The following is a 21,707-nucleotide window of genomic DNA, read 5'->3' on the forward strand; positions in this document are numbered from 1 at the left end:
AGTGGGAGAGGTGGAGGGGGCAGCTCGCAGCCAGCCTGCCCTCCTCTCGCAGCTGGGCTACCGCCCCCTTCCCCACACCGGGCCCGGGCCGCGCATCGAACCCCGGTGGGCTCCGCGCTGCGAGCTCCGAGCTCTGCCCGGGCCCGGCGAGAGCTCCCCCGGCCGCGGCGCGGCAGGCCGAGCTCCCCGGCTGGGGGCAGGCCGAGAGTGCGAGTGTTTGTCCGTCTGTCCCTGCCGGGCTGTCCCCTCCGGGCGCCGAGCGGGGACCGCAGGATCGCGGGCATATCCGCTGTAAGGGGTGCGGAGCGAGGCAAACGCAACCGGAGCGATTTGTCATTCGCCTTTGTAAGAAAGATAGCGGCGCTTAGTCCGTGAACCGAGCGCGTTTCGGGCTCTTCTGGGGAGACGGAAAGAAAATTATGGATCTCCTGTCAACGGAGTAGCCCTGAACTACGAAGTGAAATTATAGTACTTCTGCTATGCAAAAGCCCTTTGATTGCACGGGGAGTTTGCATGGCGGTGTTACAATATGCTGACGCCGTGTCAGGTCTGAAAGCGCTGCCGACCCTGTATAACGCCAATTGAGGCTTGTCTTGTTTTGTTATTCAGATTTCTACACTTCCATTAAAAACAGCCTTACAATAACCAATGATAAAGGTCTGATTTAAGACACACTCAACCAGGGCAATTCAGAGCTTAGGACAGTGATCTGTTATTTATAGGCTTTTCCTAGCACTCATCACCAGGCTGTCTGAGCACCTCGCTCGCATTAATTCATTCTACCTTCGCAGCAGCGCCCATCTCCCCTCTGTCTCATTTTCCGTGCCCGAAGGACTCGCGTGCTCCGGTTGCCGTTTGGGGATCGGGCCGTGGAAGGGCCAGGGCCCGGCCTCGCCACTCCTGCGGTTTAACCCTCAACTTTCTGAGGTGCGCGGGCCGGGGGCGCGGGGAAGCTTCCAATTAGAGGCGGCGCTGGAGGTAAATGAGAGCCGGCATAAAGCCATCCCACTTGGAAGCCTCCTGCGAGAAGCCTATTCTGCCATTAACAATGGATTTGTCTTTACGAGGAGGTTAAGTACTTAGCATTATCGGAGCAGCCGCTTTCGCGAGCGCATCCTCGCCCCGCTCCTCGGCGGCCGCAGCAGCAGCAGCAGCGACAGAGCGGAGCCCCCCTCCCCTCCCGGGGAGAGAGCAGTGTGCAGCGGCCTGACCCGGGGGTCAGCTCCCTCCGGGGCGTGGGGGGGGGGGGGGGAGGCCGCCCGGTAATCCGCAAGGCAAGAGCATGCTTTGAATGTTCCGGGGTTAGCTCGGCGGTGCCCGGCGGAGCCGCGCTGGGGAAGGCGGCGGGGCGCGCAGCCGGCCGGGGCAGGCCGCGGGACCAGCGAACTGAAGCCCCAATGTGTTCTCTTCGGGAGCCGCCAGCCTCCCGCGGCAAAGCTCGGGGACCCGGGGAACAAAACAGGCACAGAGGCGAACAAGCGCGGGTCTGTTCCTCCCCGCCACGAAGGAAGCTGCGTTCACAAAGAAAGTTTACGGTTAAAAATAAAAGCGGAGCAAGTTTACGCCGAGATAACTTTTAAGTCATTAGTGAAAAACAAAAAAAACCCAAAACAAAACAAAACAAAACAAAACAAACCCCCAACCATCCCTGCCCCAAGGATCCAGCCCCAGGCTGTAGGCACACAGTTGTGATCTGGACTTCGCAGCCAGGGGGAAGGGAAGCGGGCGACTTTTGTGATGCAAGTGCGGGCCGCTGGCACCGCAGATCCAGACCTGTGGGGAGAGACAAAGCCCAGATCAATGAAGCCGGGAAGCTGCGGCCACCTCGCCAGGAAACGCGCTAGTTCTGCTTTCATATAGAAAGAAGCAATTTTAATGAGGTTTTCCTAGGAAAGGGGAAAAAAAATCCAACAGAGGCCTCCCCTCCAGCTGTGTGCCTGTAACTCACGTGTGTTCAATCTAATAACTTTTAATGTCTAGCCCTAAAACATCTTTATAAAAAATAGCTTTACAGCGTAATAGGCCAGGTGTCCTTCTGCTTGTTATTGGAGATTAAAAAAACGTGTGGGAGCCTTTTCAGATGCGTGGCCCGCCGCACCAGGATCAAACCCGGCTGCTGCTCGGGGCAGTGCTCCCCGTCGCCCGGCACGGTGGGACCGCTGCCCTTTCCCCATCCTCGGCGGCTTCCAGGGCTCCCCTGCGAGAAAGCCGAGCGGGGCGGCCGCCGTTTCGGGTTTCATTCAGATGGAGGATATTTCACTTCTGCTTTGAGACGGGCGAGTTTTTTTAAGAGACGCAGTGAAACTCCAAAGCCCGTGATGGCAGTTTCATGAAATGCCAACCCTCTGGCCATGACCCGGCTGCGTGTGTGTATGTGAGGGGTGTGTGTGCTTTTCTGTGGACTCTGTGTCCTTTCCCCGTGCATTGGGCGACCCCCACTTATTTTTTTTTTCTCCAGATGTAGTGTATCTTCTCTATTAAAGGTTTCTGGATTTGGGAGGGGGGCAGCTTTAGTAGGGACAACTTCGGAGAACTCTCATTTTTCCCCCTTCAGAGATAAGCAGCGGCGCAGAGCAGGCAGGCAGCCCGGGCCGTCCTGCTCCGGCGTTGAATTCCCATCGCCCCGCTTGCTGCTCCGGCGCCCTCGGTGAGGGAAGATTTGCAGCTCTGAGCGTCTCTCCAGCCTTTTCGCGCAGGGCCGTGAACGAAGCGATTAAAAATCCCCCCTGGGGCAAACTGTCCGCGTTAATCGCCTGGCGTTTGGCTGGCAGTCGCTCCCACACGGAGCGGCGGCGAGAAGGGCTCGGTGCAGCGCCGGCGGCGCTGAGGTGGCACAACTCCCGTTCCCGGGAAGGCGCCGGGAGGTGCGGGGGAGCAGAGGGGCCGAGGGCCCGCCTGGCCCTGGGGCCGGGGCCGCCCCGGGAGCTTCCACGCCGCGGGCTCTGCGGGACCAAACCTGGGAGTATCAGCGGGGATGGGCGTTATGAACGTGAAATTTACGAGTGGAGCTCGCCGAGCCAAAAGTTGCCTTGCCAAAGTAAATAGATGCAGCCGATAACTACCAACCCGGAGATTAAAGGGCTCCACGATCCGGGCAGAAATCTTAAAGCAGCCCTAGAAATGCCAGCGAGGGAAACGGCGCTTCAGTCGTGACCCCACCCCGGGTTGCCACACTGCTCACACCGGGTAAAAAGCGCGTTAAGGGCTGCCAAAGCCGGATCAGGCGAAAACGCGCTTTAATAAGGTCCCCCTCGGCCCCCCCGCCCCCCGCAATGCAGACGTTGACAAACGAGTGGCTTTTTTCCCCATCCCGATTCAGAGCTCGCAGAAGCGACCGGGGGGAAGCGCGGAAATCAGCGCGGCCGAGCCGCGGACCACGCGAAGTTGGGGGCGGCGGATGGGACCCAGAGAGGGTCCCCGGCATCGGGGGGGACACACTCCCCTCCGCGAGTGTGAGAGGCCGCGGCCCAAGGGCTCCGCTCGTGCTGTGACCCCTGCGGGGGTTACGACGGCTGCGAGCCCTCGGCGGGTCCTGGGGGAGCGGGGATGCCTCTGCGCGACGGGGGAACCCCGGAGCCGACGGGTGTGACTGCGGGCGCGGGTTGCATCGCCGGGGGGTATTCCAGGCGCCGCCGGGATCGCGGGGGAAGCGGGTTGGGGGGGCCCGGCGGAGGGCCCGGGGTGGCGGGGGGCGGCAGCGCGGCGCGACCCGCCGCGGAGGCTCGCAGCGATGTCTGGCAGCGCCGCCGCCGCCGGGGTTTTGACAGCTTGGCGGAGCGGAGTGAACGGAGCTTTATGGTAATTGCGGTTCTCCACTGGCCTTCTGGGTAGCGAGAGAGGGGAGTATCGGCGGGGCGGGGGGGGGGGCGGCTTTCCCCTCCTGCCTGCCGGGGAGCGCGGGAGCGCGGAGTCCCCCCCCGGGGCGCCGCAGCTTGGCAGCGACCTGTGCCAGCCGGGGGGAGCGGGCGGGCGAGGGGCTGGCGGCGCGGCGAGGGGGGCAAATCAATTAGTCAGGGCAAGGGGGGGAGCGGGCGAGCGGCCGGGCGAGCCCTGCCTGAGCAGGGAAACGCAGCCAGGGGAGGGGGAAACTTGCTGAGGGAAAAAGCGGTGGCGGCGCTGCTGCCGCTGCTGCTGCTGGCGGCGGCTCCCTCGGTGCAGCGCCTGCCCGGGGGGAGGGGAAGGGAGGGGAGGCGACGGCTGGAGGAGGAGGAGGAGGAGGAGGAGGAGGGAGAGAGGGAGGGGGGATGCGAGGGGAGCGCAGCGTGCAGCAGACGGAGCCCGGTCTCCCAGCGGCAAGGTGAGGAAGAGCGGCTTTCCCGGCGGACTAAAGAGGGGAGGGGGGGGAGAGGAAGAAAAAGAGAGAGAGAGAGAGAGAGGAGGAGAAGAGGAGGAGGAGGAGAATTAAATCCCCAGCCACACACACACAAAGCCGCGGCGGCCAGGGCACGGGAGACGGCGGCGCGGGCGAGATGTGGGGAGCGCCGCGCTCGCCAGCGCAGGAACTTCGCCCGGAGCAAGCCAGCAACATGGCGCTGCCAAACCAGAGCCGGCAGCCGGAATGAGCATCGCGGGCTGCCGCTCCCACTCCCGCTGCTGAGCCCGGTCGAGCCGAGGAGCAAAGCCCTTCCCGCGGGCACCTGCCCCGTCGGCGCAGAGGGCGGCCACGCTCCCGCGCCCCGCAGCTCCCTGGTCTTTCCGCGCCCCTTCCCCGACCCGCCCGCGCTGGGGCAAGCCGCGACACACGCACCCACGGAGAGGGGGAGTCGGATCGTGAAACTTTTCTCGTCTCTTCTTCCCACCCCCGACGGGGCTGCCCTTCAGGGAGAGCAGCAGGGCCAGGCGACGGTGTGGGGACCCGCGTCTCGGACCGCGCACGGCACAGCCCCGCGGCGCCTCAGGAAGGTCAGTGCTCCGCTCCGCGAACAGCTCCCGTGCGGAAGCGCCGCCGCCGAGTCCCGCCGTGCCGGGGCGGCTGCGGGGCTCCCCTCGGCCGGCCGCGGGCAAGGCAGAGCGGCGGCGGGGCAGAAAGTTACGGCGCGGGGCAGCGGGCTCGGGCGGGAGCGGCGGGGCCAGGAGGGTCTAGCGGAGCGCCTGCGGGGCTGCGCGGTCGGAGGGGAAGTTTGGAGGCAGTTGCTGGTGAAGATGCTTGTTTGGGGCAGCGGAGGCGGGGGGAAGCACCGGATCGCGGTGTCGGCTCCGGTGCGCCCGTGTGGGGAGTGGTGGCGGTGTTCCCGTCGTCTCGCACTTTGTGACTGGGAAGGCGCCGGAGCAGCGGCGTTACGGGGGCTCCCGCGGGACAGGGCGAGCAAGGAGCGGCGCTGCCGGCTCGCGGAGCGGGGAGAGCTCCCGCGCCGGGCGGGCCGGGCTCCGCGCTCCCCGCCCCGAGCAACGCGCGGTCCGGGGCGGCGGGCAGGTGAGTGAGGGGGAGAGCCCGCAGCCGGCCGCCTCCTGCCCGCCGGGAGAGCCCGCAGCCGGCCGCCTCCTGCCCGCCGGGAGAGCCCGCAGCCGGCCGCCCCTTCCCGCCGGGAGAGCCCGAGGCGCTGCTCCCCCCGTCTCTCCGCTCCGGCGGGGCGGGCGCCGCGGCGCACGTGGGACAGGGCGGCCCGGGGTTTTCCCGTGCGCGGAGCGGTGCTGGCGTGAGGTCCGGAGTGACACGGAAGTTTAGTCAGCCCGAAAATGTAGTTTGGAGCTGGGAGAGCGAGCCAGAGGGAGGCTCGGGGCTTGCCATCAATGGGGCGGCCGGAGGGGGACGGCCAGGCGGGGAGGCAGCGGAGGCTGCTTTGTGAAGGCAGGGCCAAGTGGGGCGGCTCTGCGCAGCATATGAGGCATGCATTTGATGTTCGCGGAGCGAGTCCGGGGGCGAGGGCTGCGGAGCGTTCACGTTCCTCTTTCTTTCTCGGTGTGTGTATGTTGGGTGGTTTGTTTGTTGTGTTTATTTTTTTTTTCTTTCCCCTTCCTCCCTCCCTCCCTCTCATTTCCGCGATGTCTGTCGGATCCCGGGTTTGGCGATCGCAGAGGGGGCGAGGAGAAGGCGAAGAGCACCTCCCCCATTTACCCCGACAAGAAAAAAAAAAAAAAAAACCCGCCCCGACCATAGCGAGCGGTGTAAAACTGACAAAGTGTGGGGATTGACTTTAATGGTATTGCCTCGGAGCTCCTCGCAGCATTAATTCCCGCTAATGAATCTTTTCCAGAAACTCCGTTCATTGCTTTCATCTGCTCTTTAGAGCCCGCAGCTTTTGTATTCGTGTTTGCATTAAAAAGGGGGGGGGGCGGGGGGAGCCCAACCCGCACCACGTAGCCAAGCTCGGATTTTCCAAAGGTTTCTATTAACTTTTTTTTTTTTTCCCCGCCCCCTCCCCGTGGCCCTGCCGCGGGGGGCGGCCGGGAAGAGCAATGCCCCGCCAGAGCCACTTGGGAACAAAGCTTGGGGCGAGGGCGGGCGGGCGGTGCGGGCTCCGGGTGCCCCGGGCAGCGCCCGCTCCCCGCCGGTGGCTCCGCCGCTCCCGGGGCACCGCCGCCCGCCCGCGCTCCGCCCGCGGCCCCGTGCGCCGAGACCGGCGTTCCGCTTCCTCCGGCCGCCGCTCTGGCCGACTTTCGTCCCCGAGGTGCTGAGGCTTGCCTGTCTGTCTGGAGCCCGGTGCTGTCGCCCTTGCGACACGCCGATTCATTTCCTTTCGGTTCTGCTGTTGGAGCCGCTGGGTGGGTTTTTTTTTTTTTTTTTCTTTCTTTTTTTTTTTCGCTTCCCGAGAGGTAGCCAGCGCAGCGCTCACCCTAATTGCTTTTAGGACGATTAGGAGCAAATTCCTCCTCCCCCAGCGCCCCCCCCCCCGCCGCCTCTTCCCTCCCCGCCCCCCCCGCCGGGTTGCCTTCGCACGCCGGGGTTGCAGTTTATCCCTGGTGCAGTTCTTTGAATTGCTGTCACAAATAGGTGACTCAGAGTTAATTAGGAAGTATGCACCGGATCAATGGGCTGCACAGCTCATTAGTTATTCCCCAGCCTTTTGCAGCGTTGGACCTCCGGCTCCTCGCCCCGTATATACCTCTTTAATACGCAACCTGGAGGGCTGGCAGGGCCCAGGGAGTACTTCGGGTGAGGGGGGCCGGGTGCGAAGGGGGCGTGATGAATGCGGATATTGAAGCTTCCAGGGTGGGAGGTTGCATGTGGACACGAGTGACCGGGACCCCTCCTGCCCCCGCTATCGAACCTGCCGTCACGGACGGGCGTGGTGGGCCCTCGCCCGCCCCGGGATCGGAGGGATGAGCCCGGAATGTTACCAAAAACAAACAGACACACACACAAAAAAAAAAAGAAAAAAAAAGTGTGTGTGTTTATTGGAGCGTACGTTGAGAGAGCAGACAAAATCTCATTTGTCAGGCATGAAGGTGGGCTGTGTGGAAGGCTATAAATATACCGGGGAGGATTGTATCGCGGTCACTTTTCTGTTCTTCGCCATTTCTAAGGTGAGTGGCGGAGGCTGAGGGACCGGGCAGGGGCTTCTCCTGGTATTGTTTGTCCTTCTGTGATAGATCGGTCTAGACAGCCGCTCAGGCTCCCTGCGAGCTCAGGAACCGGAGCCTGAAAGGGAGAGTGGGGGAGACGGAAAAGGTCACCGCGATATTTTTTCTTTTTTTTCCTCCCTCTTTTCTTCCTTCCTTTTTTTTTTTTTTTTTTTTTTTGTGTTGGTGGTGATGGTTGTTAACCCTTCACGCCAGAGGGGATCGGGGCTGGCTATCCCGGCCTGGAAAGATGCGGCAGCGATCGCAGGGATGATGTCGGAGCGGGGGGAGGCAAGGGTAGCGCGCCTCCGGGCCCCGGCGCTGCCCCGTCCATCTCATGGCTTTATACGTGATGTTTCCCACAACAGGAAAAGAGTTCACGAGGCGAGTGCCAGATGATTTCGTTCCCAGGAGTTTCCTCTCTGGAAACTCCGAGGAGGAGCGCTTGGAGCGGGAGTCAGGCAGCCCCAGGGCCGGGGCGGCCTCCGCAGCCCCGGGGGCTCGGGGGTGTCCCCGGGGCTCTCCGCCCCTCGCCGCCCTGCCGTGCGCTGCAAATCCCGGCATGGGGGTTCCCGGCCCGCGGGGGGAGCGACTTTCCGTGGCCGCCTTCAGGTTCCGTCAACTTCTCCCCCGGCAGCAGCTCGGCGCCCTTCGCCCCACGGGGCCGCATCTGTGCTGTGCTCGCAGCGTGGGGCGGCCCTCGGCCCGTGTGGGTGCGGGCAGGAGCCGGCCGAACCCGCCCCGGGCTCTCGGGAAGCCCACGGGAGCGAGCACACCTCGCGGAACGCAAGGGCAGGTGGGGAGCGGGGTCTGCCGTGCGGCTCGGGTGGGTCGGGGGCTGTTCGCAGCTCCTCCGTGCGTGTGTGTGCTTCCTTCCTTTTGTGCTTGAGACGTCCTCGGTGGATGAGATGCGATCCTGGCGTGCAAGCCTGGGCGGTACAGATTAAAAGCAGTTAAGGCTTTAGAGCGATAGATAAAAGCTGGTTTTGTTGGATTCGCCTGCAGCGCAGACCATTCCCATCCCTCTTTGTCTGAGCCCTGGTTCCGGGCGCTACAGCCTTATTGGAAATGCTCCCGAGCAGTCCAAGCAGCCAGGGCAGCAGGCAGCTCAGCGCTTATTTACACGTCACATCTAAATACATCTCTAATTAGATAGAAGCAGCGCCGGAAATGGCAGATTTGTTGCATATCTAATAGAGACCAGTGCAAACAGACTCAGCAGGGTTTCCCTCTCTTCTCCCCCCACAAAAAACCCCCCCACCAACCAAGACCAAGCCAGTAATCTGAGAGTGAACAGAAATGACTTCTCCCATTTGAGTGCGTTATGAACCACATTGGCGAATGTCTCTAATATTTAAAGCAATACTTGGGATGTGTGAGCTGAATGCCCAAATATGGACTGGGTCTTGAAACAATACTGGCGCCTTGGCTTTATTCCTGTGCTGGTGGACAATCCAGGCTCCGTGTCACACACTGTATTTGCCTTTACCAGCATGTGCCAAGAGCTGCAACTTCTCAGGCAGTTCAAAATTGTCATCCCTGTTCCTTCACCCCATGATAATACACTTTTTTGAAGACTGATGAGGAGGCCAGGGTCACCTAACAGTGACTGAGCTACAGGGGTGCCTGTACAGTCCAAGCAAGCAAACTTTCTGGATCTGTGCAGCTGCGAGAGTGCACAAAGTTGTTGGCATGTTTGTGGAGAAAACGGACCCAGGTCACCAAGGCCCAAAATAATGAGTTTTGCACATAACCAAAGTAGTTTTGGCAATGTGTGGCTGTCGTTTACAGGGTCTCTCAGCTTTGACCGATGAGTGGCCCCTGCAAAGACAGGTGGAGGGCCTGCTGCAGTTCAGGTCGTAGCTAAGCAGCCACGTTGCCCTCAGATTAAATATGGCTTGGAGTAATTCGGTGCTTAGTGTGGAGGACAAGTGATCTCCGATTTCCGCATGTCTCGGCAGAGGCCTGTGCTCTTGCTGGGACCCTGCAGCACAGTTGGGTTGCACAGGTGATGTGCGATGCGCTGCCTTTCCCCCGAACGCTGCAATACATCACATTTTAGTGCGGACTTAAAGCAGCATGAAGCCAAGTTTAATACTTCCTCCTTAGGCTGGTGTTGCTTTAGAAATAATTGATGGCTGGAGCGGGGCTGCTCCCCTCTTCCTTGGTTTTGCAGTGAGCTGAGCAGTGGCGCGGAGAGCCGGGCTTGCCCCTTTGGAACACGCTGGCTGCACGGCGTGTGCGAGCCGGAGGCAGCGCGGAGGCCCGGGCTGCAGGCAGGGGGAGTTCCCCTGGCTGTGAGCAGATCCCGGTAATCCTCTGGCCTTTCAGGGAGCCGGCTTACAGCAGTCGCTGCTCTGGAGCGACCTTTCCCTCCGACCTGACCTGCCCAGGTCCCCGGGCTGTGCCAGGAGAGCGCATCCTTCCTCGGCTTTCTCCGGAGCAGGATGCCAGAGCTCCAGCAGAATGAGGTGGGGACGGAAAGGAGGAGGCCAAGAACTCCCTGCAGATGTGGCTTTAGGAAAGTTCTGCTACTTTACAGCAGGGAATTCGTTTTTCCTTGTTTGCTGGACAGCAGTTCTTGGCTAAGGGGAGATTATTTTCCCCTCCTCTCTTCCATTGCTGGAAAAGTTAGCGAGTGAGAGCATCACTCTGTACCAGCCTGCCTGTTTTCCAGAATTGTTGTCAGAATGATTTGGGACTCTTCCTTCACTCTCTGCACCCCAAAACTACCTCATGAGCTGGTAGATTTGGTGCCATGTGATTAGACATGCAAGGAAGTCCTCTTGGAGAAGATCCTTACAGCATGAAATATAATTTGTGATCTGAAAGACAGTTTCCAGTATAATCTCATTATGCACCACAGACTCCCGGTGTTATTTTGTAGAAGGCGGACAATGATCAATTTACATTGACCTAGGGCTGGGTGAGCTTTTAGATGGTAATTGCCATATTGATTTGCATGCGAAAAGAAGACCTGCTAAAATTAAAGACCGGAAGCTAAATTAAACTAAATTTATTGTCTAGGTGCAAACTAAAAGACTTGTTAAAGTCTACGATAGACTTGGAAAGCTATGATATTGAGAGAAACATGATTCTCACCCTGATAACTCTGTATAAAATGAATCTACATGATGGGACAAGGGGCAGCAAAGCACCCATTGTGAGTGGAGGCACACAAGCCGGGGCTGTTCCGTGTAAGCCCTGGCTCCCTAAACAATCAGAGAATAAAATATCTCCTCTGTCCAATGAAAATCTCGGTCTGAATGTTGGGATTGTCGTGCTAAGGAAAACAAAGCTTTATTTGGATAAGACAATTAAAGTGGAAAGCGCAGAATCCACCAGCCACACTGGGAACAGCTCGTATAAAGAGCTAAGTGTGTTCAGCAGAGCACAGGGGAAAGGGAGGCTCGGGGCTGTGCTGTGGCTGAGCCTGCATCAGGAGAGCCTGTCATTGTGCTTCCTCTGCTTCTTTCTCAGAGTGCTCTCAGCCTTGGTGCTCTCCTTTCTGTGGCTCCTGCTGCCCTTGGAGTAATCTCCCACATCCATGAGCTGCAGCAGCTTGGTGCTGTGGTGGGCTCCTTCCCCGTGCACCCCTGGACAGCCCATGGTGGGTTGCAGTCTGCCAGCTCATTCCTTCTCAGAGCTTGGTTTGCTTTTCGTTTTCAGCTGGAGCAGCTCTTGGTCCTACCCCAGTACCTCACCTGGGGGCCTTGTGTGCCTTTCAGTATTTGCATATTACAAAACATTTGGGCCTGTAGTGTCAGTTATAAAAGTGAGAATTCCACATTTGGGAGTATTGGAGTAGCTGGCACTTGTCACAGTTAACAGCAGAGGGAAGTACACCTGTACCTGCACAGACTGCATGCTTGGGGCAGCCTGGTGGGTGTCCTTGTCCCCGTGTGAGCAGGTGCTCTGGGGCTGTCTGTCCCTCTCCCACCGCTGTGTTTCCCCTGTGTTCCCCTGGGGTGGGGTGGCATTGCATCTGGGAGGCTCCTAGAGGGCTCAGACAGCTTTGTGGGGCTGGTTTAGTCATGGTTTGAGTGTGGCATTTGTGTACGGTGACAGGTAGGGACAGAGAAGTGAAATCAAAGCTGGAGGGGCGTATTCTCAGCTCTCCTTGAAATTCACAGAGAACTTGTTAATGGCACAAGAAGGGATGGGCTGAGCTCCTCTTTCTTTCTAAGTGTAAATTCCCTCCCTGAGCCAGACTTTCTCCATGTGAAAGCTCCTGGCTATGGAGAGATCCTGCAGGGATCTCTGATCCTCGGGCAATCCCCTTTGCTCCCACGCCCTGGTGTGCTGGGTTGTGCTTTAAGCTTCTCTGACTTGCCCACAGCAGTGGGAGGCTGGGCTGGGTGTTGAGGAAAGCCCTTCCCACAGCCTGCAGTCCCCCAGGCTCACCTTGCTCTGGCCTGCTCGTGCTCCCCCGTGCAGTGTTTTCCTTTCCTCCTGTTTCGGTAGTCGAGCACAAAGTGGATTAGCAAAACCCCGTGCAGAATTAAGCAGCCCGGTGTGAAGTTATGCGGAGCTCTGAGGACTGGCCTGCCTTCCCCTACAGACCTGTGCCATGCCGTGCTGTGCCGTGCCAGGGCAGGGCTGGATGCTTTGCAGGGTGTCCAGGCCTCGCTGGTCAATTAGAGAAATACCTCTGGCTAAAGTTGGGAGCAGCAGGGGAAGCTGGAGCAGCGCTTGTGCCAGCAGGAAGTGATCTCCCAGGGTAAACGTTTTAATAGAAGTGTAACCTGGCATTGCACAAAACCCCAACCCAGGGCGGCTGCTGCCAGCTGGGGAGGATGCAGGGCTGGAGGAGACGCGTGGGAGGCCGTGCTGTGCCGTGCTGTGCCGTGCCAGGGCACCCACAGCCCAGCCCTGCGTGCCGTGCTGGAGGCGGCTGTGGCGCGGCCTGCCCTGAGCAGGTGGCTGAAGGTTGTCTTATTTTAGCTACAGAAGTATCTCTCTAGATCCATTACTGCGAGATCTCGTTTGCAATAAACTATATTGGCTCCCCTCTTTATACAAATTGCTGGTATGAAAGAAAACCCAGCCTATATGCATGGAGGCAGGCATGAGCTAGTGAGATCAGGTTTCCTACTGAGCTCCCAGAGGAGAAGTCAGCATTTGATTGAAGCTACACTTGGTTCTTGGTTCCCAGGGGACAGCAGCCCTGAAACACGAGAGCCCTCCCTCCTTTTTCCCCCTCTTCTCTCTCTTCTTCCTCTAAAAGCCTTTGTGCTGAAAGAGCCTCAGTAGGCACGAATCGCCTGTCTCTCACAAGACTCTGTTGCAGCCTTTGCTGACATTGTTCTGTTAGCAGTGGTTTTTACCAGGCCAGCAGATTTCTAGCTACGTATAGGCAATGAATAGTCGATGATACTGACCTGTGAATATGTACTGGTGTCTTTGGTGGTGAATCTGATTCAGAAGTCGATTGGAGACGTACCACGTGAGTGTGAAGCACCATACCTGCCGGGGTAGTACTGCCCTTTGGCGAGAGTTAGGCCAACATGGAGACATGCTTCCAATAAATGCTTTTTCCTTACTGGTGCTGTCTCCCAAGCTGCATGTAGGTACATAGAAAGTGTTATTTCAGCTCCTGTGGCCTCGTGAAGAGTTTGTGCGGGACACAAATTTAAGAGAAAGTTGCTGTGTCTTGGTTTTCCCTTAAGAGATGCGCAACTTGGGTAATGCCAGGAGTCAGAATGAGCAAGGAAAGGTTTCCTTGAACAGATTTATTTTCCCCATGCTTCTGTAAAGCAAATTCCACGTCTCCTCCAACTTTGCTGCTGATGTAAAAATAAGTGAGGGCAGGGAAGGAGCTATGAGGATTTACACTCAAATTCCAGCTGTGCCCAGCAAAAAGGCCCTCTGAGAGTTGGAAGCAAAGGAGTGTGCTGCCCAGTGGTTGTATCATGAACGAAGCTGGTTATTGACATTTTTCTTTTCTTGTTTTTTTTTTTTTTCCTCCTTACGGTGGAAAGGGGAAGGTGGTGGAAAGGAGAAGGTGGCAGCGTGTCTGCCGCCCGGCTGAGCGGAGGGGCCGCGGCTTGCGGGGTCACCGCCCCGGGCAGGGGTGGCGGAGGGGCCCCTCGGCGGGCGGTTCGCTGCCACAGCAGGTCGGACGCTGCCACAGCAGGTCGGAGGCTGCCGGCGGCGGCCCGAGGCCGGGCAGGGATCGGGGGAAGCCCGGCTTTCCCGGGGCAGGGCTGCTCGGAGGCGCGCCGCGCCGCGGGGGCGAGCTCGCCGTGTGCCGCGGGGCGCTGCGCAGCTGCAGGCGCGGCTTTCCCCGCTACAGCGGGGTTCCCCCTCGCCTTTCCCAAAAGCCAGACCGAGAGCGGAGCTCAACTTGCGATTGTGCAGGCGTTTCGTGGGGCGTGAGCGCTGACTGGAAACGCTTCTGTGCTGTGGGGGAGAGCCCCGCGGCGCTTGGCACCCACCGACATCGGGCTGGCGGAGCAGCGCCCGCAGCCCCGGCCCGGCCCGCGGAACCCCCCGGGCAGCGCGGCTCCGCCCGGCCGAGCTCCGGGAACGAGCGCGTTTGTGGCCCCGGGGCGGGGGAGGTGGGTAGAGGGTGTTCCTTGTTTCGAGTAAACCAGCTGCAGTAGTTGATGGTAAAGCAATGAAGGCAGACACAATGCTGCTGTTGTTGGTTTGATCTCTAACTGGGGATTGTTAGTCTGGATTTAACTCTGTGGCAAGGGGGGCGGGGGTTTTGAGGGGAGGGGGGAAGGCGAAGGCTGTTTACAGCCAGTGCAAATAATGTGACAGCTGTTGAAGCGCGAAAAGCCCGCGCCTCGCTGGCACTCGCACACAAAAGCTCTCGCTGCGGCCGGAGTGGCCCCGGGGCCGCCCCGCCGCTCCCGGAGGCACCGCCCGGCGCTGCGGGGCCCGGCGGGGCGCCCCGGGGCCCGGCGGCATCCCGGGCGGCGGCGGCGGCGCCCAGCCGCGCTCCCCTGCCGCCCGCCGCGACGCTTCGGCGAACGCCGCTGGCCGGGGAGCAGCGTTCCGCCCCCTCCCCCCGGCCCCTCTTTCCGCCTCCGCTTGATTTACAAGCGCGGGGAGGCAGCTGGAGGAGCGGCCGGCTCCGTGCCCGGCCCCGGCGCTGGGAAATCCCTCCCGGCGGCAGGTTCGCGCCGGCCCCGGGGGCTGTGCGGGAGCGGTGTCCCGGCAGCCCCGAGGCAGGAGAGGCCGGCCCGGGGCACGGCACGGCGCGGGGGCTGGCAGCACGTTTCCCTCACAAACACGTGTTGGCAGAGAAGTTGCCGCTTGAGATGGCAGCGTACGACCCCTGATAACCTGGATGTGCAGGGATCCCTGGAATAGGTCTTCAGTGAAAAACTCCTCGTGCATAACTTTCCCGAGTGGCTATTTTCTGCTCAAAGCCTCCTCATCTAAGGCCCTCGGTGTGTCTTCTGAGCGTAGGATAGAAAATGCTGTCTGTTCTTGCAGTTTGCTCCGGTACCCAGAGTGATCTCCTGGCCTTTTCAGAAGAGCCTCTGGAAAGTCGAGGAAACTTGGAGAACTGGGTTCCAGCCTATATTTGTACCTGACATAATTTCGCTACCTACGAGAACCGCTGTGTTTTATATAGTAAGTGACCTCCACGTACTATTGTCTTTTTGACGAGGCGTCTCTGGGGTGGAGAGCAGGTAAGAAGGGGGGAGATGCTTATTTCCTCCCTCACCCCCCTTTTAGTCGTTTTGGTCGATGGGTTGTCTTTATCTATTTCTCTCCAGTCGATCCATTATGTTTTTTTTTTCTCTTTTGGCCTTGACTGTCCCCTTGGTCCTTTATGGATTACACTGTGCTATTAGTGGCAAAAGTACACCAGTAGTCATTCCACAATTTTAGCATCAATTCCTATAAACTGGTGTTTTATATGACATGTGCCATTTTTCTGCAAGAATACTGCTTGCGAAACTAGTTTCGCCTTGGAGCAAAGGCGGAAAGATAAACAAGCCTGCATAGCCAAAACACTTGCATAGCCAAAACACTGGCAATTGCTGCCTTCTTCCAAATCTTTTAAAGTCACGGAGCAATATTTTAAGGATTATGCTGCTGCCTCTGAGGAGGGAATGTCGGCGGCGTTAAAAAAAAAAAAAAGAAGCTAATGCAAATTAGAGAAAAATAATTTTCTTTCAGCGATATGCAATGTATTAGTCACTTGTTATCATGCTTAGAGGCAGACCTCATTTGCGCGTCTGCCAACTCGTTCACATCTGCTCAGAGCTGTTCAGGGCATTTTAACCTTGGCGGTGTCGTGTCGTAGTCCCACGGATCAAGAACGAGTAATTAAAGCTCTAAGCAGCAGCAAAAAATTCATAGCCGCCCATCTGCATCGCAGTTGATTCGCTGCTTTGTTTCGGTGCGGAGCGCCGGGATGGGAAGGCAGGGCCGGTGGCGGCCTGCACGCTGCTTCCTCTACACCGGGGCACCGCCGCTACCGGCAACTTTATGTCCTTTTTATTTCCTTTTTCTTTTTTTTCTTTGTAATTTTTGTATTTTTTCACGTGGTTTGGTTTCCTTTTTTTTTTTTTTTTGCCCCCGGTGCGTTTCGCACGCCGAGTCGGGCGGTGTTTGGCGCTGGCTGTGCATACCCTGGACTGGCCTTTCCTCTGAAGGTGGAGAAGGTGGTGGATGTGAGGTCGGGACACATTGCAGAGATGTTTAGTCGAGGTGCTCGTGATGCAGCTTTCGTAACTGAGGGCTCGCCAGCGCTTTCCAGAAGTGCTCGGGAAAGCGTTTCCCATTAAGGAGGAACGTTAGCGCCATAAACCCGACATAAACTTTGGGGCGAGGCTAATTTTTATGCATTGTTTAGCAGAAACCAGGCTGTTTATTTGTTTGTTGTTAAGAGTAGGAGTAGTGAATTAAAAAAGAAAAAAAAGAAAGGAAAACCCCCCAACTTCCCAAGCACTTTTCCTTGCGTGTACTCGCCGAAGGTCCCCGTGCCCCTGCCCTGGCCCTGGCGTGGCTGCGCAGACAAAGCCCTGCGGGAAGCTGGAGGCTTCCATGCTGGCCGCGCTAGGTAGAACGGGAGACGGAGGCACCTAAGTTTAATATTTGCTTCTTGTGCGCGGCCATTTGCTGCATGAGGAGCGGAGCCGCCGTCCCCCGGCGGGGCTGGGGGAGCGCAGGGAGCCGCTCCCCATCCATCAGCCCCGCGAAGCTGTTGCTCCGTAAATGAGGGAACCACAGGCCCTGTCAGCCGCAGTTATGCAAAATGAAGTCGTCCGTGATCAATATCTCCCAACGTCCCCGACGGATGTGTGGGGGGGCCGCCCCCGCCCAGCGTGCCGCGGCGGCTCCGCGCCGGGGAGCGGTGTGCCGGGGCGGCCGGAGGGAAACCAAGGGCGTACGGCCCATTAATCACTCCACCCCCCGGGGGTGCGGCGGGGGCTGGGGGAAGGAAACAGGGGCCGTGCTCCGGTATTTCTGCTAGGATAACGTTGCGGAAGTGAGCGCAGGCCTTCGCCCAACTCTCGCAGGAGCGCTGGGACTTTTGTATTCAGTGTGGGGGGGTTCCCCCCTCCCACCCTGCCTCCCAAGTTTCCCGAGCTATTGGGGGCAGGGGAGTGCTCGCCGGAGCCCGGCTGATAGCGAGCCCGTGGCGCTGCGCTCTCCCAGCCTCCCGCGGACGAACAATGGGGGACGAGCGAGGGGAAGGGGCTGGCTCGGTGCTATTTTTCCTTTTTTCCTCTCCCCCCCCCCCCCCCCCCTTTTGCTTTTTCCTTTCTATCCCCCTCCTGGAAAGCAAAAGCCATAGGGAATAAAGGCAACAATGAAGGGTTCCCGGGATGCCGATTGCGCGGCGGCTTAATGGGCTGGTCGGGGCGCAGGCCTGCGCTTTTCCTTCCCTGCGCCGGGAATGCGGCCTTAAATTACCTGAAATGCACATTTCTGCCTGGCTCGCGGTGCGTGGGTGTGTGTGCTTGCGTGTGTGCGTGTGCGTCCCTCTCTCTCCCGCTGCTGCCGCTGCTCCGCCTGCGCAGCCCGGGCTCGGCTGCTGCTGCTGCTGCTCCCTGTTGTCTCTGGCAGCGGCAGCGGAAACCTCGCTCCCGTGCGTGCGCGGTGTGTGTGTGTCTGTCTGTGTGTGTTGTGTGTGTGAGAGTGTGTGTGTGCGCGTGTGTGTGACTAAAATGGCGCGGCCGGCCTCGGTATAGGGAGATGCCGCGGCGGGTGGGCGACGGAAGGGAGTCCGGGCTCTCTCCCGTCTGCGTGGGGGCCCGGGGGTTCCTGCGGCTGAGCCGGTTTGTGGCTCCCTCCTCCGCCGCCGCCGCCTCCTCCAGTAGTAGCCTTGTTTCCCGGCACGGCCGGAGCGGCGGCAGGAATCCCCCGGCCCCCCCGGAGCGCCCGTCCCTCCCGGCCACCGCGGAGAGCCCCGGGGGGGGACGGAGGCATCGCCCGCTCCGGGGGAGGGACGGGGGGCCCGGGGGGGGGGCGCCGTAGCGGCGGTGCGGGGCTGCCGGTGCGGCGGACGGGGTCGGTGTTTCCCGCGAATCTCTGGGAAATCCTTCATGCGGTGATGCCTCAAAGTTGGGTACCAGCCGCCTCACCTCCCCCCGCTGTGTGTGTGTGTGTGTGTGTGGGAGCCTTTGCAGCCACTCTATCGCACCCCCACCATGTGGTTTAACCAGAGGGAGTGGGGGATGACGTGAGTGCCCCCGCCATACGAATGTCCCGTAGCCTTCAGGTATGGGCATCGCGGTGTGCGGAGGAAGCCTTGGCCGCCCCAGGCAGCTTTGGCCTCGGGGAGCGTGTGCCTGGGCGCCCGGGTCTTCCCCCGGGGCTCCGCGGCAGGCAGCGCCGTGTGGGCTCCAGGGGAAGGCAGCCAGGGTTATTTGAAGGATCGCCAGCCATTTTAACTTTCCCTCATTGGCCTCCTCCCCCGCCCCCTTCCCCAGTTCCTAGGCTTATCATTAATTGAAAACTTTTTTTTCCTCCCCCCTTTTGGCTGCCGCTGGCAGCAGCTGAGAGCGATGCAATGATTCGCCTCGCAGCATATGGGAGAGGGGATCGCGCCGCTGCCGCTCCAGCGCAGCGCCCGTCTCTGCAGGGTCCGAGGCGTGACAGGCGGCGCGGGGCCGCCTCTGCCGGGGGGTGACCCCGCCGGAGCCCCGCCGCACCGGGGGTGTCCCCGTGGGGCAGAGCGGCGGTGCCCGGGGCGGCGCCGCCCGGGGCGGGGAGGATGCCCCGCTGGCTCGGCAGCCAGCCCCGGGTGCCCCCGGTCGGCTCCGCCGTGCCGTGTTCACACGGCAGCAAGTCCCGGTCGCTGTTGACACGTGACGGTGTGGGAGCCGCGGGAGGGGGGACACGGGGGACACGGGAGCGATGGGGGGTGGCTGCGGCAAGAGCCTTAAAATAGGGGCCGACCCCCTCGTGCTGCCTTGCACGCTGCCTAAACCGAGATGCACTACTGTCGTGCATGACTCTATATGTATTTTAAAGCGGTTTAGCGATCTCGCTGGCGCATTGTGCTTAGCTTTATGGTTAAATGAAATGCCACACGTCCCGGGTAAAGGTCAAACTTCTTCTCTAATCCGCGGATCCGTGCAGCGGCTACTTAGTCTGCAGCTTCCTCCTCTGGTTTACAAAACGTGTCACTAGCGGTGATGTCGTGTGGAGATAGCTTAAAAAAACCCCACAGTATATTTTATTTTTTCATACATATATATATAAAAAGCGCAGCCAAGCCTATTCTTTTAACACTTGTCTAATATTAGATCGCTGGCTGCTGCCAGAGCTTTATACGGCGCATTGTAAACGGTGCAGCAATATGGTGTCTCTGAAGTCTCCTTTCTAGCCGTGGCACAGGTCGTTGTTCCTATAAGTCGTAAATATATAAGTCGGAGGTACAAGATAAACGAGGTACCTAAACACATTCATAAGCATCAGCCCGTATTTAAGCGTATAAATACCGGGCGAGCGCTGCCCTTTAAATCAAGCTCCAGATGATCGGGGCTGAGGGCTAATCGAAGTAGATCACTACGAGTCCCCGATTGCTTTTCACTTCTTTCTCAGGGATTTTCACAAATCTAGAAATGATCCTTCCAGTGGCGACGGGGCGGGTGGAAGGGGGCCCGGGGGGGGTGATGTGGGGGAGGGCTCAGGGGCCGGTAATTTATTGCATCGCTTTTAATATCCCAAAGGCTGGGTTGTTTGCCGAAGCTCCCGGCGCTCCGTCGGTGCCATCGGCTCTCGCGGAGGTTTTTTTTTTTAAACCCCGCGCAGCCCTCCCCGCCGGCTGCCGCTGCGCTGCCGCTGCTGCTGCCGGCTCCGTGGCTTGTGCAGTGGAAACTGGCAGGCTGCCAGGCGGAGCTCGGAGGTGGAAAAGAGTAAAGGCGCCAAAAGGGAACTCGTGCGCCGCTGCAATTCTCCTCCCGAGCCGCTTCCTGGCTCGCTGCAGCCGCCGGCCCCGCCGGGCTTCCTCCGGGCGCCCCCCCCCTCATCCCCTCCGCCCCTCCACGCCCCTCGCTGGGACTTTCACCTCGCAAACTCGCCGGCAGGCACCCCGGGGTCACGGGGGTGGAGAGGGAGGGGGAAAAGAGCCGGCTGCCCTGTCCCGGGTGGCGCTGCCATCGCCTCCTCTTTTCCCCTGGAGGCACGGAGAAGTGGAGTCTTCCTCTTCCTCCTTCTCCCCCTCCCCGCGGGCATCGGGTTTTTCTCGTTTCCACGCCAGCAGCGTGTTAACAAAACTTTGCTGCTGCTGGCGTCAATGGCTGCCAAAAGTCTGTTGACGTTGCGAGGGAGACCCGAACGTTTCCCTTTTTAATCAGCGGCCCGAGCGGTGCGGTGTGTGCCTGTGCCTGCCTCTGCGGCGCGGGGCCGCCGGGGCGCGGGCAGCCAGGGAGGTGGGTGGGTGTTCCCGGCACGGCTCGGCTCGGCACGGCACGGCTCGGCTCGGCACGCCGGGGCCCCGCTCGGCAGCGCGCCGGGAGGCAGGTTAGTGCTTGCAGGCGCTTTTCACAACTGGTTTCACACGGCGGCATCGCTGCGGAACCGCGTGTGCGTTGCGCGTCTCACTCTCTTCCACCCCCCCCCCCCCCCCCCCCGCGCTTCCCTCCCTCTCTTCATCCCTCCCTCCCTCCCTCCTCCGTGCATCACCGTCTATATTTAGCCGCAAATGGCTTTATCGGCCAGACACCTCCCGGAGGAAATGCCGTGCGCGCTCCGGCTGCCGAGCCCCGCTCCGCGCCCCGCCGCGCAGCGCAGCGGGGGCGGCCGGGGGGGCTGCGGCGCCCCGGGGCGCGCTGGCGGTGGCCCGGTGGGTGACAGCAGGAGGGAGGGAGGGACAGACGTGTCCTCGGTTTCCTCCGTGCGCTGGGGCGCTCAGCCCGCCGTCGGGGTTGCATAACGGGAGCGGCTGCGCCCACCCCCGCGGAAGCCGGGTGTATAAATAGGTGCGGTGCCCCCCACGCCCCCATCGCTGTCCCCCCCCGTCCCCGCAGCGCTGAGCGCTTGTGGCGCTGCCCGCGTTTGGCCGATCCTCTGTGAGCCGGTATCCCCCGACAGGCAGCTGCTGGTGGGGAGGGAGAGGAGGGGGAGGGACGGGGTGTGCGAAGAGTTAAAAGTCTGCTGCTTGTTGCAATGAAATTATGGCTGGCAGTGGCGCCGCTGCTCGTTCAGCAGACCTCCACTTTTAAACAGTTCACAAGAAGTTCATCAGGGCGGCGATGATCATAACTGCACACACGCGCGCACCCGGGGCGCACGGCGACAGGGGGTGGCTTTGGGGAAGGGGCTGGCAGCCCTCGGGGCGCGGGCTCTGACCTGCCTGGTGGCCCCGGGACATCCCAGCACGTCCCTGCGAGCGGGCGGGTTTTGCCCTTGCTCGGGTGGTGGTGGCTGTGGGACACGGGGCCTCCAGATTACCCGCTCTTGGCTGGGGAAGCTCTCGCTCCCCCCATGCAACTTCAGCATTTCGCTATCTGCACGTGTCAGGGGATTGATGGGCTTCAGTTCAGGCACCTCGCCTTATCTTAATGATACATTTCCAGCGGGGAAAGCGGGCGGGCGGGCGCAGGCAGCCCCTCGGAGGAGCCTGGCCCCAAAGGGAAGCGGGGCACAGAAATCGGGGCTGTGCCGTCGAGGCCCTTCCCTGCGCCCGTGTCTGTCCCTTGGAGATGAGGCAGCGCACGGGGTGGCTGCTAACCTTACGTAAAACCCTAAATCACTCTCTCCATGCTGCTGCTGCCTCTATTGAAAAC

General features: G+C 60.1%; 1 protein-coding gene across 6 annotated transcripts in view; it reads left to right on the forward strand.

Moving 5' to 3' along the window:
* Positions 1–3,728: 3,728 nt before the first annotated feature.
* BCOR (BCL6 corepressor) overlaps positions 3,729–21,707 on the forward strand; it is a 59,321-nt gene continuing 41,342 nt past the window's right edge. For 4 of the 6 annotated variants that reach the window (XM_054291315.1, XM_054291319.1, XM_054291320.1 and 1 more), the window contains exon 1: positions 4,367–4,902. The gene's annotated coding sequence lies outside the window, so the exon portion shown is untranslated. Of the gene's footprint in view, positions 3,799–4,240; positions 4,298–4,366; positions 4,903–21,707 lie in introns of those variants that run through there. The other 2 variants (XM_054291316.1, XM_054291317.1) reach the window with 2 other exon arrangements.

Source organism: Melozone crissalis, unplaced genomic scaffold, assembly GCF_028551555.1.
Source record: "Melozone crissalis strain CALT ecotype California unplaced genomic scaffold, PUWL_Pcris_2 ptg000090l_1, whole genome shotgun sequence".
Lineage (NCBI taxonomy): Eukaryota > Metazoa > Chordata > Aves > Passeriformes > Passerellidae > Melozone > Melozone crissalis.